Raw genomic sequence first — 16,108 nt, forward strand, 5'->3', positions numbered from 1 at the left:
GACATAGCTATGCTACAAACAGAATTGCTGTACATCCTGAAAATTGGTGGTACCCATGGTCTTGTGCTCCCAGCCACTCCAGGGGACTCTATAAGCCGCAACTAATGTAGTTCTCTGGTCATCAGGATGGCAGTAACTGTAGAATGTTCCTTCTGATCTCCACATTTCCCTCTATGCCTTCCTTTATTTACTAAAAGAACTGAGAGAGAAGAGAGAAGTTTTTTGTGACTCAGAAGACAAATTTCCATTTTCATCATTTTACCTGAACTCTATCCTTTTACTTTTTACTTTCAATTGTACTATATAAGGATACAATCGATATTGCTTTGCCAATAAGATTGAATCCATTAGCTCGTGAAAAGTTTTACTTTTCTGTGCTAGTCATCCTTTATCCTTGTTTTAGAGATAACTCATAGCAATGAACATCAGTAGTTTCAACGTGTAAAGGTGTAAAGAAGCCACCTTTCTTCAGTGCTTTTGTGTATTTCTTCATGAGGATAAAATCTTATAGATGGAAGCATATTCTTTGAGTGGGTAGATGAATATGAATAAGAGTAAATGCAATTTCATATTGTCTTTCATGCCATTTACATTTTCTGATAGTCTTTTTCATTTATTTAAAATAGAACATACAGTAGCTTTAATGGGTCTTTGTAATTTCTTCAAGTAAGGAAGTATTTAAACATTTTTGTAAATAAAGTACTGTTTTTTTAATTGTTCTGGTAATAGACTAAAGTTCAATATTTTCCTTGTTCGTTTTGGAATTTAACATTCAGACTTACTGCCTTTGAGTAGAACTGATTATGTCAGGTTCAGTTGCAAGTTGTTATCTGATCCATCCATCTAAATTAGTTCTGTTGAAAACTATTTGACTTTCCACATATTTGGATTACATTAGTATCCAATAACAGGGCAGGTTTCATGTGCTGAGTTGATGTGCTGCAATTTTAATTAATTCTATAACCTGTTTATGGAAAGTGAGAAGATGTTCTTATGGCCCATAAATCTGTTCTTTCCCCTACTGCCAAAAGTAAGCATCCTGCACCTGTAAGAAAGACTGATGCAAAGTACACAGGAAATCTAGTTAGAGGGGGTTGCAATTGGAGACCCATGAATTTTGCTTGTCCATCTGTCTCTAACTGTTCAAAACTGTGAGCTGCCAGTTGTCTGGTAGTTATTTGCAGTTGATTGTCTAGATTTCTAAGCTTAAACATTTTTCAAGGCATATATATCTTACTAGATTTATATTTTGAAGAAAATTTTAAATCTTTCATAAAATTGATGGGACGGGGAGTAGAGGGATGAAAACCAGAAACTTAGAGAAGAGTCTTGTGTTAATTTACTCACTAACTTTTTTCGTAACAAATTTAATATCATTGAACTAAGCAATATTGTACTAAAACATTATAGTAGTAATTGGTATTACAAATATATTGTAACTTAAGACTATCTTAAGGTTTCAGATCCAACAAGATTAAGGTTTCAGATCCAACAAGAAAATCAGACATTCTCTCTTTTTATAATTTTAATGGCCATAAAACCCTTTTGAGAATTCGTGTTATCCAAACAGAAAGAAATGATTTTGTGCTGTGACCTGAAGGTATTATCATGTCAGTCTTTTATAAAGTAATGTTGTTTGTGTAGTTTGCTAACCTGTTTGAAAGATAACTCTTCACCATTTTCTTCGGAGTCTGTTCAGGCTTGAATATGAGGAATTAATTTTTGGAGAAAGCTGCTCTCCTTTCAGTGGCTTTTATATGTTACTTGTGTGAGAGTTCAAGCTTGCCAATATTTCTCTCCAGTTTCAGTTAAATGATCAGAATTATTTGTTGGAAACATAGAGGCATGGAATTCAATTAAACTAGAACCAGTAGGTTTCAAGAAAAAAAGTACAACAATTTGGAAGATATGTTTGAAGTCATCTCATATTTAGTGCCTGTGACTCTATTTAATTGCTACCCTAAAGCCACATTCAAGAAACTGAAAAGTGGAGAAATTTAAATCTCATCTCCTTTCTGAAATATTTTCCGGAGACTGTTATAGCAGGATACACCTTCATCCCTCCTGTTAAAGCAGACGTGGGGAAAGGGCTTCTCTCCCCTCTAGGTGCTATTTGGGGAGTAGTTCCCCTTCATGTTGGTGTTATTCAGAGCATGTACCATCGCTTGATCTGTAAACGTGCTAGCAAGTGCAGTTCATAGACAGATACTCAGCAGAGTTTTGGCACTTGCAGTAAAGTTTCTGCATTGTCCTTAAATTTGCAAGTGAAGGCAGGGTGAGTAGTGCAGGCATGTTTCTTTAATAAAATGTTTGTCATATGTTTTTAGGGTTATGGTTTTGAAAATTTACCAAAGAACTATCAGCATTGCAGAGGTCACGCATGGTTATATGTGGAGACTGATGGGAAGCAGGCTATGTCTGCAGCTGTTCACTAGCTGCGTGGAAAACGTGATCTGTTTCACTCAGATGAGCAACTTTTATCTGCCCCTATTAAAAGATTGCCTACTCTGGGGCCGGCCCTGTGGCTTAGCGGTTAAGTGTGTGCGCTCTGCTGCTGGTGGCCCGGGTTTGGATCCCGGGCATGCACCGACGCACTGCTTGTCCAGCCATGTTGAGGTGGCATCCCACATACAGCAACTAGGCGGATGTGCAACTATGACATACAACTACCTACTGGGGCTTTGGGGAGAAAAAGGGAAAAAGAAAAAAGGAGGAGGATTGGCAATAGGTGTTAGCTCAGGACCGGTCTTCCTCAGTAAAAAGGGGAGGATTGGCATGGATGTTAGCTCAGGGCTATCTTCCTCACACACACAAAACAAGATTGCCTACTCATTGAATTGGATACTCCAAAGAATTTTGGACACATTCTAGAATGTGGTCCACAGGTGGGTAATGAGCCACAGGGCATAGTCGTCACAAATAGATAGTAGATATACTTATTTTAGAATATGACCTGATGGTGGAAGTTGAGGCTCTCATACCTTTTTTTGCTTTTAAGAGCTCTAGTTTCAAAATGCATTTGGAATTATTACAGTAACTTAGTAACTGTAAGCAAGTAACTCAGGCATTTATATAATTGATGTATATTTTTCTTCCTATTTTACTTGTTTTGTTTCAAGACAAAATAATACCAAAAGGTGCTCTTCACTCAGGCTTGGAATCTTTTGCTTTCTCCCTCTCTTGTACCATTTATCCTATTAGTTGTGAAGAATTGTTAAGACAACCTTGGTGATATTTCTCACATCTCTGCTGTCCTCTACATTCTTTAAGTCAGGACTTCATTAACAAACAGCTTGACTATTGCATTGTCACACTCTCCTAACTGGTCTTCCTGCCTTTAGTCCTTCCATACTCCAGTCACTCCTACTTTCTGCTGCTATATTAATCTTTTTAAAGATCAGTCCATTCCCTGCTCAAAAACATTTGGTGGCTCACCATTTTTTTGTGTGTGAAGAAAATGCATTTTATAGGCGGAGGATCTGACTTCAATCTAACTCTCTAAATTATTTCCAAATAGTGTCTTAAGTTGTGCAGGTAGTTTTCGTTGTTACCAGTACTGTGTGTTGAGGAGATTGAGTGCCAGAGAATTGAAATACACCGTGAAGACTGAGTTGTCCCTTTGCCCAACTATGTGTCTCCAATCTTTGGCACAATGTATAGCACCTTCTTCTTGAAGTAATTCACTTACCTCTGTCTTTCTCTATACCATACCACTGAACCAAAGCAAAAATTATATTTTCCTCCTCCAAATTCCTTTATTACATTATATCTTTTTAGTTGTAAGGTACCTTTCTCTTTCTAGCTTATAAGAGTTTGCCTGCAGTTATAGAGTTAAGGAAGGTATGGTTTACCTTCCCCAATTAACCATACATCTTTTGAAATGCATACTGTAATCTTTCATTTTTCTATCCCTGAAGTTGTTAGCATAGAGGTTGCATATAGTTAATGTGTTGTAAATGAACTATTGAATGAACTAATGATGTTTTTAGTTTAGTAATGCAGTTTGAATTCTATTACCCTGTTATCTTCCTTTTAATCATGTGCCATAATTTTATTTCCCAAACAAATGAATTTTGGTGAAAATATGATACAAATGTTATCTTGGTAATTTGTTTATTATTTTCTTGGAAATATTTTTTTAAAAATAGAATGGTTAGAGGAAATAAATTATCGATTTCCTTTCTCGTGGCTCTGAGGAAGAATCTACTTCTAAGCTCATTCAGGTTGTTGGCAGAATTCAGTTCCTTGCAATTGTGGGATTGAGGTCGCTACTTCCTTGATTACTCTAATCCAGGGGCTGCTCTCAGCTCCTAGAGGCCATCTGCATTCCTTATCACGTGGCCCTCTTCATCTCCAAAGCTAGCAATGGAGGATCATCTCCCTCATATCACATCTTGTTCGTGCCTGGAATCACTCTTATTTCCTCTGTCTCAAACTTCTAGATCCAAATTTCAGGTACTCAGGTGATAAGATCAGGCCCACCTGGACAATCTTTGACATTAAAGTCAACTGTGCCATATAACATAACATGATCATGGGAGTAAAATCCATCATATTCATAGTCTTGGGGGTTATGCAAGGTGTCCATTAGGGAGCAGGAATCTAGGGAACCATGTTAGAATTCTGTCTACCACAGTTTGGTTAGTAAAAATTTGAGAAAATTTTTTAGATTATAGCAAATGTGATATTTGATGTTCTCTTTTGTATTAGTCAGTCACTGTGACTGAGGTGGTAGGTACAGTGGTGTGTCAGGGGTCACCAAGACCACTGCCAGCTTCAGTGATTTACTAGAAGCACTCACAGAATTCAGAAGTCATTATACTCATGTTACATCATACTCGTTTTATTACAGCAAAAGGGTACAAAGCAAAACCAACAAAGGTAAAACAATGGGGCAAAGTCTGGAGGAGACCAGGCAAGCTTTCCAGAGTCTTCTTCCAGGAGAGTTGTGGAGGATGTGCTTAATTCCTCCAGCAACAAATTGTGACAACATGTGCAAAGTGTTGCCTGTTACAGAAGCTGGCCAGAGGGCAAGAGAAACAATAGAAAAAATAAACAAATGGGACTACATCAAACTAAAAAGCTTCTGCACAGCAAAGGAAACCATCAACAAAACAAAAAGACAACCTAACAATTGGGAGAAGATATTTGCAAACCATACATCTGATAAGGGCTTAATCTCCAAAATATATAAAGAACTCATGCATCTCAACAACAAAAAAACTAACAACCCAATTAAAAAATGGGCAAAAGACCTGAACAGACATTTCTCCAAAGAAGATATACAGATGGCCAACAGACACATGAAAAGATGTTCAAAATCACTATCAGGGAAATGCAAATCAAAACTACAATGAGATATCACCTCACGCCCGTCAGAATGGCTATAATTAACAAGACAGGAAACAACATGTATTGGAGAGGATGTGGAGAGAAGGGAACTCTCATACACTGCTGGTGGGAGTGCAAACTGGTGCAGCCACTATGGAAAAACAGTATGGAGATTCCTCAAAAAATCAAGGATAGAACTACCATATGATCCAGCTATTCCACTGTTGGGTATTTATCCAAAGAACTTGAAAACACCAATTTGCAAAGGTACATGCACCCCTGTGTTCATTGCAGCGTTATTCACAATAGCCAAGACTTGGAAGCAACCTAAGTGCCCATCAAGGGACGAATGGATAAAGAAGCTGTGGTATATATACACAATGGAATACTACTCAGCCATAAGAAACGATGAAATCCAGCCATTTGTGACATCATCGATGGACATTGAGGGTATAATGCAAAGTGAAATAAGTCAGAGGGAGAAGGTCAAATACCGTATGATTTCCTTCATTAAGTAGTAGATAATAACAACAATAAACAAACACATAGGGACAGAGATTGGATTGGTGGTTACCAGAGGGGAAGGGGGGAGGGAGGAGGGTGAAAGGGATAATTCGGTACATGTGTGTGCTGATGGGTTGTCATTAGTATTTGGGTGGTGAACATGATGTAATCTATGCAGAAATAGAAGTACAATGATGTACACCTGAAATTTTTACAATGTTATAAACCAATGTTACTGCAATAAACAAAAAATTAAAAAAAAAAAAAAAAAGAAGCTGGCCAGAACCTGAGAGTGGAGGGTGTTTATTGGGGGTTGGTGACTGACTGCCGTTACAGATGCTCCCCGACCCCCAGAAGGAAGGCAGATGTTCAGCATAAATCACGTTATTTGCACAAACTGTCTAGACAAGCTAGAGTAGTTCAAGGCCTCAAATGGACAAAACACTCTTACCAGTTAGAACATTCCAAGAATTCAATTCCCAGAAGCCCATAAAGGGCCAGTCAGGCAAATAGGCACTTTTGGAGAATGTGCGAGATTTGAGACTGATGAGATTCTTTTTTGAGGCAGCATTAAAGTAAATTTTATTGCTGCTTACAGCAATTCATGAAGTGTGTTATGACTTTGTAAACTGATGGTTGCTGGTCTTGTTCAGTTAGGGTTTGTGTAAAGACTTTTTTTTAATTCATCAACAAGGTATTAGCTTTCTGTTGCTGCTCTAACATATTGCCACAAATTTAGCAGCTTAAAACAACACAAATTTATTATCTCATAGTTCCGTAGGTCAGAAGTCTATTGGGCTTGCCTGGTTTTTCTGCTTCAGGTCTAGCAAAGCCAAAATCAAGGTGTCGGCAGGGCTGCGTTTCCACTGGAGGCCCGAGGGGAGAATCCATTTCCAGGCCTATTCCGATTGTTGGTAGAATTTAGTGCGGTTGTAGGACTGAGATCCGTGTCCTTGCTGGCTGTTTGCCAGGAGTCGTTCTTAGCTTCTCGAGACCACTGGCATTCCCTGGCTCATGGCCCCGTTTCCCCATCTTCAAAGCTGGTAGCAGTGATACCGAACCTCTTAATCTCAGGTTCCTGTGCCTGATGCCCAGCAAGCCAAACACTGAGACATCGGTGCTTGGAGGTGAGAAAGGTTTATTCGAATTGGCCGAAATGAGTAGGTGGGAGCCTGGGTTCGCTCAAATCCACCTCCCCTCGAACAGGAAGCAGGGGGCTTTTATAGAGCTTGGCAGGAGAGGCTTCAGGGAAACAAAGGGGTCACTCCCGGTAAGCCTCTGGGCAATCTGACTTCTGGGCTTCAACAGCTGCTGAGGGCCAGCCATCCATCCCGTGATAGCAGCCTCCCCGAAGGCATTCTCTTTCTCCTGCAAAACAGGCTCACAAATCCTCGAGACCCCCGAGTCACCTCTCAAGTTAAACAGGAAAAAGAGCAAATTGGTTTGATATCTACAGAACCCCTCAGATACCCGGCTTCAGCAGCAGGTCCAGTCCTTCTGAGGCTTTGCCTCTCTGACCTCTCCTACCTTTCTTCTGCCACTCTCTCTGACTGACTCTTCTGCTGTGCTCGTCTACTTTAAGGGCTCATGTGGTTACACTGGGTCTCCCTGGATAATTCAGGGACTCGCCCTATTTTAAGGTTAGCTGATTAGCAACCTAATTCCATCTGCAAAGTCCCTTCACAGCAGTACCTAGACTAATGATTGATTGAATACCCAGGTGACAGGAATCTTGGGAGGATTCTGCCTGCCACATTCTTTATACAAGTACTGAAGTTTTTCCTCCTCACTTAAATCTAAATTTCATATTATTAGTTATACCTCAGTTTCTAAAGAGAGAAATAATTAAGTAAGCAGTGTTAATCCTTTCAACAATTATAAGCATGTTTAACCTCTGTATTATTGATGAAAGAAATTTTTGAGTCACGTTGCCAGTTATCTTCAGAAAAAAAATCAAAATTTAATAAAGTTTAAATTCAAATTTTGTGATACGCTATTTTCCAGAATAATAGTCAATAGTAAAGTAAGCCCTGTGTTTATTAAAATAAAATCCTTCCTGGGGAGAGAAAACTACTTCAGTGTCCATGTGCAAAAAGGATGTTCAGAGAGTGTGTAAATATGTTGATGTAGAATGCAGACCTATCTGTTATTTTTCTTTAGAGACACTTTCTTTTAGCCGAAGGCATCCTCAGTTGAAATAGTTAGTGAAGTATTAGATACATTATATTTAGAGAGAGAGAGAGGAAAAGAGTAGGGGCTAGAGTGAGGAAGAAGAGGAGCCTGGGTTTGGGATGGGGATATTGCAACAGACTGTGAACTCATCTGAGTCCAGGCAGGGAATCTGAGTGAGTGAAGTGTACTGAGCTGAACCGAGTTGAACTGGAAAGCAGGTAACACGTTGGAAAGAAGCAGCTAATACTCAGCTCCAGCCCATTGTTGCCGTGTGAGAATGTGTCCTGGTGTTACCATCTCTTTCAAAGTTTCTAAAGAACTCAGAGTCTGGATTCTTCTGTGAAATCTCTGAATTTCTAAACATTTTCAAGTAATTAAAAAGTTTTAAAACACCATGATCCAAACAAAACAAAGTAATGGGCTGAATTTGGCCAGTGGGCAGCCAATTTGCAATGATCCGATATAAGAAGTTAAGTTATTGGTGGAGGAATATAATGATTCCTCTGCTTTGTGATTTAAATGGATGGGGTCATTGTGAAAAGGAATAAAGGAACTGGGTTTTTAACTTTTAAGAAAATAATAACACGTTGGAAAGAAAAGGTGAAATATCTGCATTTCCTGAGGTAAAAAAATTATATACTTTTGAAAGACTAATTGTTTTTTTTTGATAGAATGATATGAGTCGTCTGTGTTGGAAATTATTTTCACCTATGAAAACTTTCTGTTTTAAAAACACTGTCTTTGTATAGCCTCAGTGGTCAGCTGTCACAGCAGTGTTTCATCCCTCATTGTTTGCCTCCCACTAAACCAGTCAGTGGAGTAAGTGAGCACTGCAGTAAACCAACTCAGGTCGGAGGTTCTTGTTTAGAACTTGCACTGACTTCAAGGGAACACTTTGAATTTTATTCTGTGGTATTGTCTATACTGATTAAAGACAAAAGAAGGATGAAATAGTAATGAAATGAATCAGTACAATTTCCTTTTGTGAAATGTTTGGAAAGTAGAAACTAGAGAGTTGATAAATTATGTGAAAGAACTACAGTTAAATAAGCGTTTGGAGTGAGGCTACACAAGAGGCTTAGAGGGTTTTTTATTGTTTTGTTTTGTCTTTGTCTTCATTTTTTAGCTATACTTTTTTCTTTTCTTTAAGTGATTGTGATAAGGATTACAATATGCATACTTAATTTATCATAGTCTTCCATAAATTAATATTATGCCAATTCACATATAATGTAGGAATAATAATATATTTCTATTTACCCTCCTCCCATCCTTTGGGTATTGTGGTCATTCACTTTACAATTTATATGTACTTTTACATATATATATCTGACCATACATTGTTATTGTTTCTTGCTTTAAACAATTTCCTTAAAGACCTTGAGAAATGAAGAAAAATTCTTTTGCATTTAACCATGTATTTCCCGTTTCCTGAGTTCTTAATTTCTTTGTTTTGATTCAGGTTTCCATCTGGTATCATTTTCCTTCAGTCTGGAAAACTTTCTTTAAAATTTCTTTTAGTGCAAATCTGATGCTGACAAATTCTCAGATTTTGGTCATCTGAAAATGTCTTTATATCACCTTAACTTGATTTTTTTTCTTGGCTAGCATTTTATTATAAAAAATTTCAAACATAGCAAAGTTGAAAGAATTGTACCATATACTTATACTCTACACTTAACATTTTGCCAGCTTTTGCTTTAGTACATATCTGTCCATCCCACTATCTGGTCTTTAACCCATCTTATTATTTTGATGCATTTCAAAGTAAATTGCAGATATGAGTGCACTTCATCCCTAAATCCTTCAGCATGTATATCATTAATTAGAATTCAGTATGTGTTTATGTTTTATTTTTTGGTAAAATTTACATTCAGAGAAGTATAAAAACTTTTGTATCGTTTGATGAATTTTTGCAAATGTATACACCTGTGTAATGCGAATAGACATGAAGATTAGATCACCACCATCATCCTAGAAATTTCCTTCTGATTTTTTTCACCTTAGATTAGTTTTGCTTATTCCAGCACTTTATGTAATTAGATTTATACAGTATATACTCTTTTGTTTAAGTCTTCTTTCACACACCCTAATGTTTCTGAGAGTCATCTATGTGGTTTCATGTATTATAGCTCATTTGTTTTTATTGCTGAGGTGTATTCCATTTCATGAATATGCCATAGTTTGTTTAGCAGTTTTCTGTTCATGAACTCCTGGGATGTTTCCAGGTTTTTGGCTATTATAACAAAAGTTTCTGTGAATGTTCTTGTATGTGTTTTTTTGTGGGCAAATGTTTTCATATCCCTGGGTAAATATGTAGCACTGATGGCTTATAGGGTAGGTATATGATTAATATTATGAGAAACCACCAGACCTTTCTCCAGTGTCATACCTTGTACGTTCCTAGTATCAGTGTGTCTGAGAGCTCTGGCTCCTCTATATCCTCGCCGGTAGTTGGTGTTTTCCTTCTTTTACTTTTAGCCATTGTAGTGAGTAGAAAGTGGTATCACATTATAGATGGAATTTGCATTTTCATGATGACTACAGATGTTGAGCACTCTTCATGTACTTATTGTGCATTCATATCATGACATTCAGTCATATCTGTTCAATTTTTTGGTCCCATTATTAAGTGTGTTTTCTTTTTATTATTGATTTATAGACATTCTTTATATATTCTCTGTATTCTCCATATGTATACTTTGCTACATATTTTTTGCCAGTCTGGCTTGCCTATTCATTTTTTTAAGGAATATCTTGATGAGCAGAAATTATTATTTATGATGAAGTGTAATGTATCAAATTTTTTCTTTTATGGTTGTTGCTTTTTGATCCTTTTTGAGAAACCTTTGCCTCCTCCCAAGTCATGAAGATATTCTCATGTGTTTTTTTCTGGAAGCATTATAGTTTTCGATTTATGTTGGATCTTTGATCTCTCTCAATTTAATATTTGTATATGGTGTTCAAGTTCAGTTTTTGCTATGTGGCTAGCCAGTTGTTCCTGCTCTGTTTGTTTAAAAGATTTTCCTTTTCCCATTGGATTGCTTTGGTGCTTTTATTGAAAATTAAATGGCCATGTAAGTGTAAGTCTCTTTCTGACCTTCTATTTTGTTTCATTTATCTATTTTTCTATCCTATGCCAGTGCCATGCTGTCTTAATTCCTCTAGCTTTATAGCAAATCTTGAAGTCAGGAAATACATTTTCCCTCTTTGTTCTTTTGTTTCAAGATTGCTTTAGTAATCCTTGGTTCTTTGCATTTTCACATTAATTTTATATTAAGCTTCTCAGTTTCTACAAATGTCTGTTGGTATTCTGATTGAGATTGCATTATATCTATGGACCAGTTTGGGAACAACTGACATCTTAACAATTTTGAGTCTTCCAAGAAGTGAACATGTTGTTTCTCTCTAAATTTTTTAAGTCTTTTTAAATTTCTCTCAGCAATATTTTATAGTTTACAATGTAGAGTTCTTGCTCTTTTATTAAATTTATTCCTAAGTGTCTTATGCTTTGATATGATTGTAGATAAAATTGTTTTATTTTCTAGTTGTTTGCTGCTAGTATATAGAATTGCAAGCATCGTAGGTGTATAGTATATAAAAATACAAGCATGAAGTACGTCAAGAAAAAGAAATACAAGGCATAAAGATTATAAGAAGGAGGAGGAGGAGGGGAGGAAGAAAAAGAGGAAGAGGGAGGAGGAGGAGGAGGAGGAAGAGTTGTAAACGTTTTTCTGTTCAGTGATGATATGGTTGTTTATGTAGAAAATCGTGAGGAATCCACAAAAGAACTCTTTGAATTAATAAGTGAGTTTAGCAGGGTCACAGGAAACAAGGCCAATATAAATATCAATATAAATATCAGCAATAAGATGTTAGAATATATTGCTCATTTAGTAGTAAATCACCCAAACTGCTTAGCATCTAACTTATTTCTTAAGTGTATTAGATTCAGTCTTCCTCTTGGAAGATCAGGTGATCCAGTGAGGTAGAAATTGATCAAAGAATATGGTCTTTGAATAATATTAAGGCCTAGAACTGATTCAACAGCTTGTAGTCCCTAGAAATTAGATGTGAAACTGTTTTAGGTAACAAGGTGCTGGAAATCACCAAATTGGGGGCTTGTGCTACAGAAAAGGTGACTTGTCAGTTTCTGTCGAGTAGTCATCTGAGATGAGATAGTTGGAAAACCAATATAGCCAGTGTTTTCAAGGATGATAAGTACTTCTTTAGTGTTTTAATGAAAGACAGATATTTTTGACTGAGTGGAGGGTGATCCCATATCTGCATGGATGTGGGCTGTAGCCATAATTGCTAGCAGGGTCAGAACTTTTCTCAGAGAGGAAGATTGGATCTGACCGATTGCTTGAACAAGTACTTGGTTTGAGCCCCAGTGGACAGCAAAATAAAACATGGGAGAAATTATCTTTGTTTGAAAACAGAATTGAGAGTGAAAGTTGTCAGATGTCCTCCTGTATCACAGAATAAGCCAAATGTGTCCGCCATAAAATTTTAAAATTTGAGCAAGTCTGCTCAGTGAACTTGTCAAAATAGCAAAGCTATCCCCCAGATACCTAAATAAGTTACTTGTATAAAGGCGTCCTTTAAAATTATTCATCTGGTTGTCACTGTGGTCTCCAAAACTATTTCAGTTTTGGCATAATTAAAGGTTAGAAGTTCTTTCAAACAATAATTGGCCAAAATTTCTTGAAGCTGTTTCTGGATGGAGGGTCATGTCATCAGAATGTAAAAGGACCTCTCTCAGCAGTGTCAGGAGGCATATGTCTGATTCACCTAAAAGCTGCTCAACCTAAGACTGGGAGGACTATCCCTGGCTCTTTGTCTTTTCCTTGCAAAGCAAATATTTGCCCTGGCAGAGAGGGCTGTTTTTCTTATTCTTAGTCTTATGATAATACTTCCTTAAAGGCTTTTTGAGGAATGTTAAAAAGCCTTGAAATAATATTTATGTTGTAGAGTTTGGCACATAAGTGATTATTGTGTGTGGTTGTCAAAAGCAGATGACATGTCAAAAATTCTACCAAAAAATTTACTACCAGAAACTGACTATAGAAACTAATCAAGACAATGGTCAGCAAAATGGTAGTAACTTTTCCTTTCCTCTTGTTAAATGTTAGCCTTGAAAAACTATGTCGATAATTAATTGGCAAAATTTTTTTAGGAACTCTCTATCTAAATGAGCTCTCTCTACATTTTTTAATAGGATGTACTACACATTTGGTATTTACTGAGGGAATGATATATAAGGAGTTAAATAAGTTAACGATGTTAGCAGCAGTTGCAAGAGTTTTGGGACATTCTGTAAGTGGGGCACTTTTAAATTTAAAACATTTAATATCATTCATAAACAGAAGGGATAGAAAAAAGGAAGGGATGCAGTATTTATTAAATGCTATGTTCTAGTTACTTTGCTACATGCTTTTTAAAGATAACTTTAAGGTTATTGGTCCTAGTTTGTGAGTGATCTAAGGTTTACAGAATATCACGTCTTCTAATGTCAGGAGCCTTGACCACAGAATGGTGACTGTGCTTCCGCCAGGCCTCTTCTCACTGTGGCCTTTGTTTGAGCAACAGTACTCCGGAATCTGCCTTTGTGATAGATGCTGTTCAAAAGCACAGTCTTTTGCGAGAATAAGCTGCTTTAAATTTCCAAGTTCAATGAGTCCTATCATCAGTTACTATCTTGCTGGCTCTGTGGGGGTTTCTTTGTTTCCTGGCATCTTTGTCAAACTAGAAACCAGAGAACCCAGTCCTTTCACTTTGGCAGACAAAGAAAAAGCAATACTGGTTTCATTATGACCAAAATCTGTTGGTATGCATATGGCAGAGTGGGTTCTTCCATAAGATAGTTGGAGTGGAGAAATGAAAACTACATGTACCGCAAAAGAGGATGTGTGGGGTTCATGAGTTCTTATTCCATCTTGCCCTTCCCAGGCGCCTCTTCCAAGTATGTGTACAAACACAAAGCTTAAATTAGAAATGATTTCTTTATCCTAAATTATTCAGGACCTCAAAAGGGAAGGACTAAACAAAAATAATGATGATGATAACAACATAATTGCCACAGTTTTGTGTGGTCACTTTGTGCTAGACGTTGTCCTAAGCACTCTACGATGATTATCTTCTTTCTCTCTTACAGGAGCTCTATGGTGTAGTTTACCACTATTCCATTTGATGTGTGAGGAACCTTAGGCTCCTATGAGGAATCTAAGTAAAGTAATTTTCCCCTGGTCATACAACTAATACGTTGCAAGAGTTCCAGATTCTCCCCTAATGATGGCAAAATGGTCGTAACAACTCTTAACTTCATATCCTCTCAGTCTTCCAGAAAGGAGCGAGCCATTTTTATTGGTTGCTATGCACATCCTGAGATTGTCAATCAGACCAGTTTAAGAACAATTAGTGTGACCCGGGGAAAGTGATTGACCAAGGCCTGAGTCAAATTTCTACTCCTAAAGGCAGAACGCGTGAACTGAGAAGTAGGGGAGAGAGATGGAACCTGAAATGAAAATTGTAAGTTATCATTGGAAGAAGGGGGCGTGGATGCCAGGGAGGGAAGCAGTGAATGGCTCCTGCATTTTAGAGATTGGTAGCTGAGGCTTAGAGCGGTTTCTTTACCACTACCTGTCACATGGTATAGCTGGAGCTCAGACCCTCTCTTTTGATTTCCCATACACGCGGTTAAGCCCTGAGAGGCGCTATAGTGTAGCAGTTAAGAACGTGGGCTCTAAGACCAACCTGCTGCGTGTGAATCTCAACTCCACCATCTACTCGGGTAAATTCCTTAACCCCTCGGTGCTTCCGTTTTCTCACCTTCTAGGATAGTGGGGAGAATCAATGAACTCTTTATAACAGCACTTGATATAGTATGAGTTATCTAAGTGTTTCCTGTTAGTAGCAGTAGTGGGAATAGTGTTATTATAACTACTATAATGTACTAAATGATTGTTGGGTATTATTATCAATAAGCTTTGCCTGTGGAACAGTTATAGCATTTTTATGATGACCAATTATGATTTAAATTATGATTGATCTATTCAAGGATCATTCCATACTTCTTCATTAAGTACATATATGTTTCAGACACTGGGCTAGGTGCTAGTGAGTCTGAAGATGAAAATATCAAGTCCCAACCTTTAGAGAGAGTGCTGGCTAGTGAGTAGACAGAGTTATAACAAGCAATTATAATATAGCATTTTTTAATAAGTATGTGCAAGAGGTATATGCAGGTTATCTTGGTAGACAGAGTACTTCACAGCCAGGAGAATTCAGAAAAGTTTTACTAAGGAAATAATGCTTGTGGTGAATCTTAAAGGATGAATAGGTATCGTCCAAGTGGGCCAGATAGAAGGGCAGAAAAGATAGCATGTACAAAATGGCATTGATACACAAGCAGATGCATAAAGCAGAGGCAGAGGGTTCATGGGAGCAGAGGTGGAGGAGATGAGCTTGGAGAGCTCAGTAGTAAAAGCATCCGTCAGAGAGCAATGCAAGTGCCCTCCCTATTTTTCTTTATAAAACAGTTGAAGGGCAGGAGTGGGGCACTCTCGTTTAAGGTGACGAGTCTTGAATATAGGTTGCTGTTTCAGACAGTGACGTAAGATGAAAAGGTAGTGGTCATATGAAGAATGACTGATATCCTACGTTTGAGTTCCTCCCAGATTACCTAGAAGAGATATTGTGATTTTCTCTGCCACAGTCATCTAAATCAGCGAAAATTTGAGCTCTGTTCTACAAGCAGTCTGGTCAATGCATCTGACCAGACCAGCATGCCATTAGTATCTAACTGTACTTCCCTGCTCCTATGTTAGTTTACCCACTAGCTAGACATTTTGTCGGTTGTCGCTGTTGTTTATCTTAGGTAATAGGCCATCAAAAAGCAATCATGTCTGTCTGTTTTTTACAGCCTTTACCTCAGTGTCAAATGCAGATTAAGTGCCTCAAAATCATCATGATAATGACTGGACATTCTCAAATCTGCCACATACATCTTAGACAAAAACCAGATCCTAATTTTCATGTTTAAATGTTCTTTGTTACTTTATGCCCACAGATTTTCATTTGTTCTCACATAATGACAGTT

General features: G+C 37.5%; 1 protein-coding gene across 7 annotated transcripts in view; it reads left to right on the top strand.

The window, feature by feature from the left end:
* TBCK (TBC1 domain containing kinase) overlaps positions 1–16,108 on the top strand; it is a 213,167-nt gene that overhangs the window by 26,837 nt on the left and 170,222 nt on the right. The gene's annotated exons all lie outside the window — the stretch shown is intronic.

The sequence above is a fragment of the Ceratotherium simum genome, chromosome 12, assembly GCF_057802395.1.
Source record: "Ceratotherium simum simum isolate JZ-2026a chromosome 12, ASM5780239v1, whole genome shotgun sequence".
In the NCBI taxonomy this organism is placed as follows: Eukaryota; Metazoa; Chordata; class Mammalia; order Perissodactyla; family Rhinocerotidae; genus Ceratotherium; species Ceratotherium simum.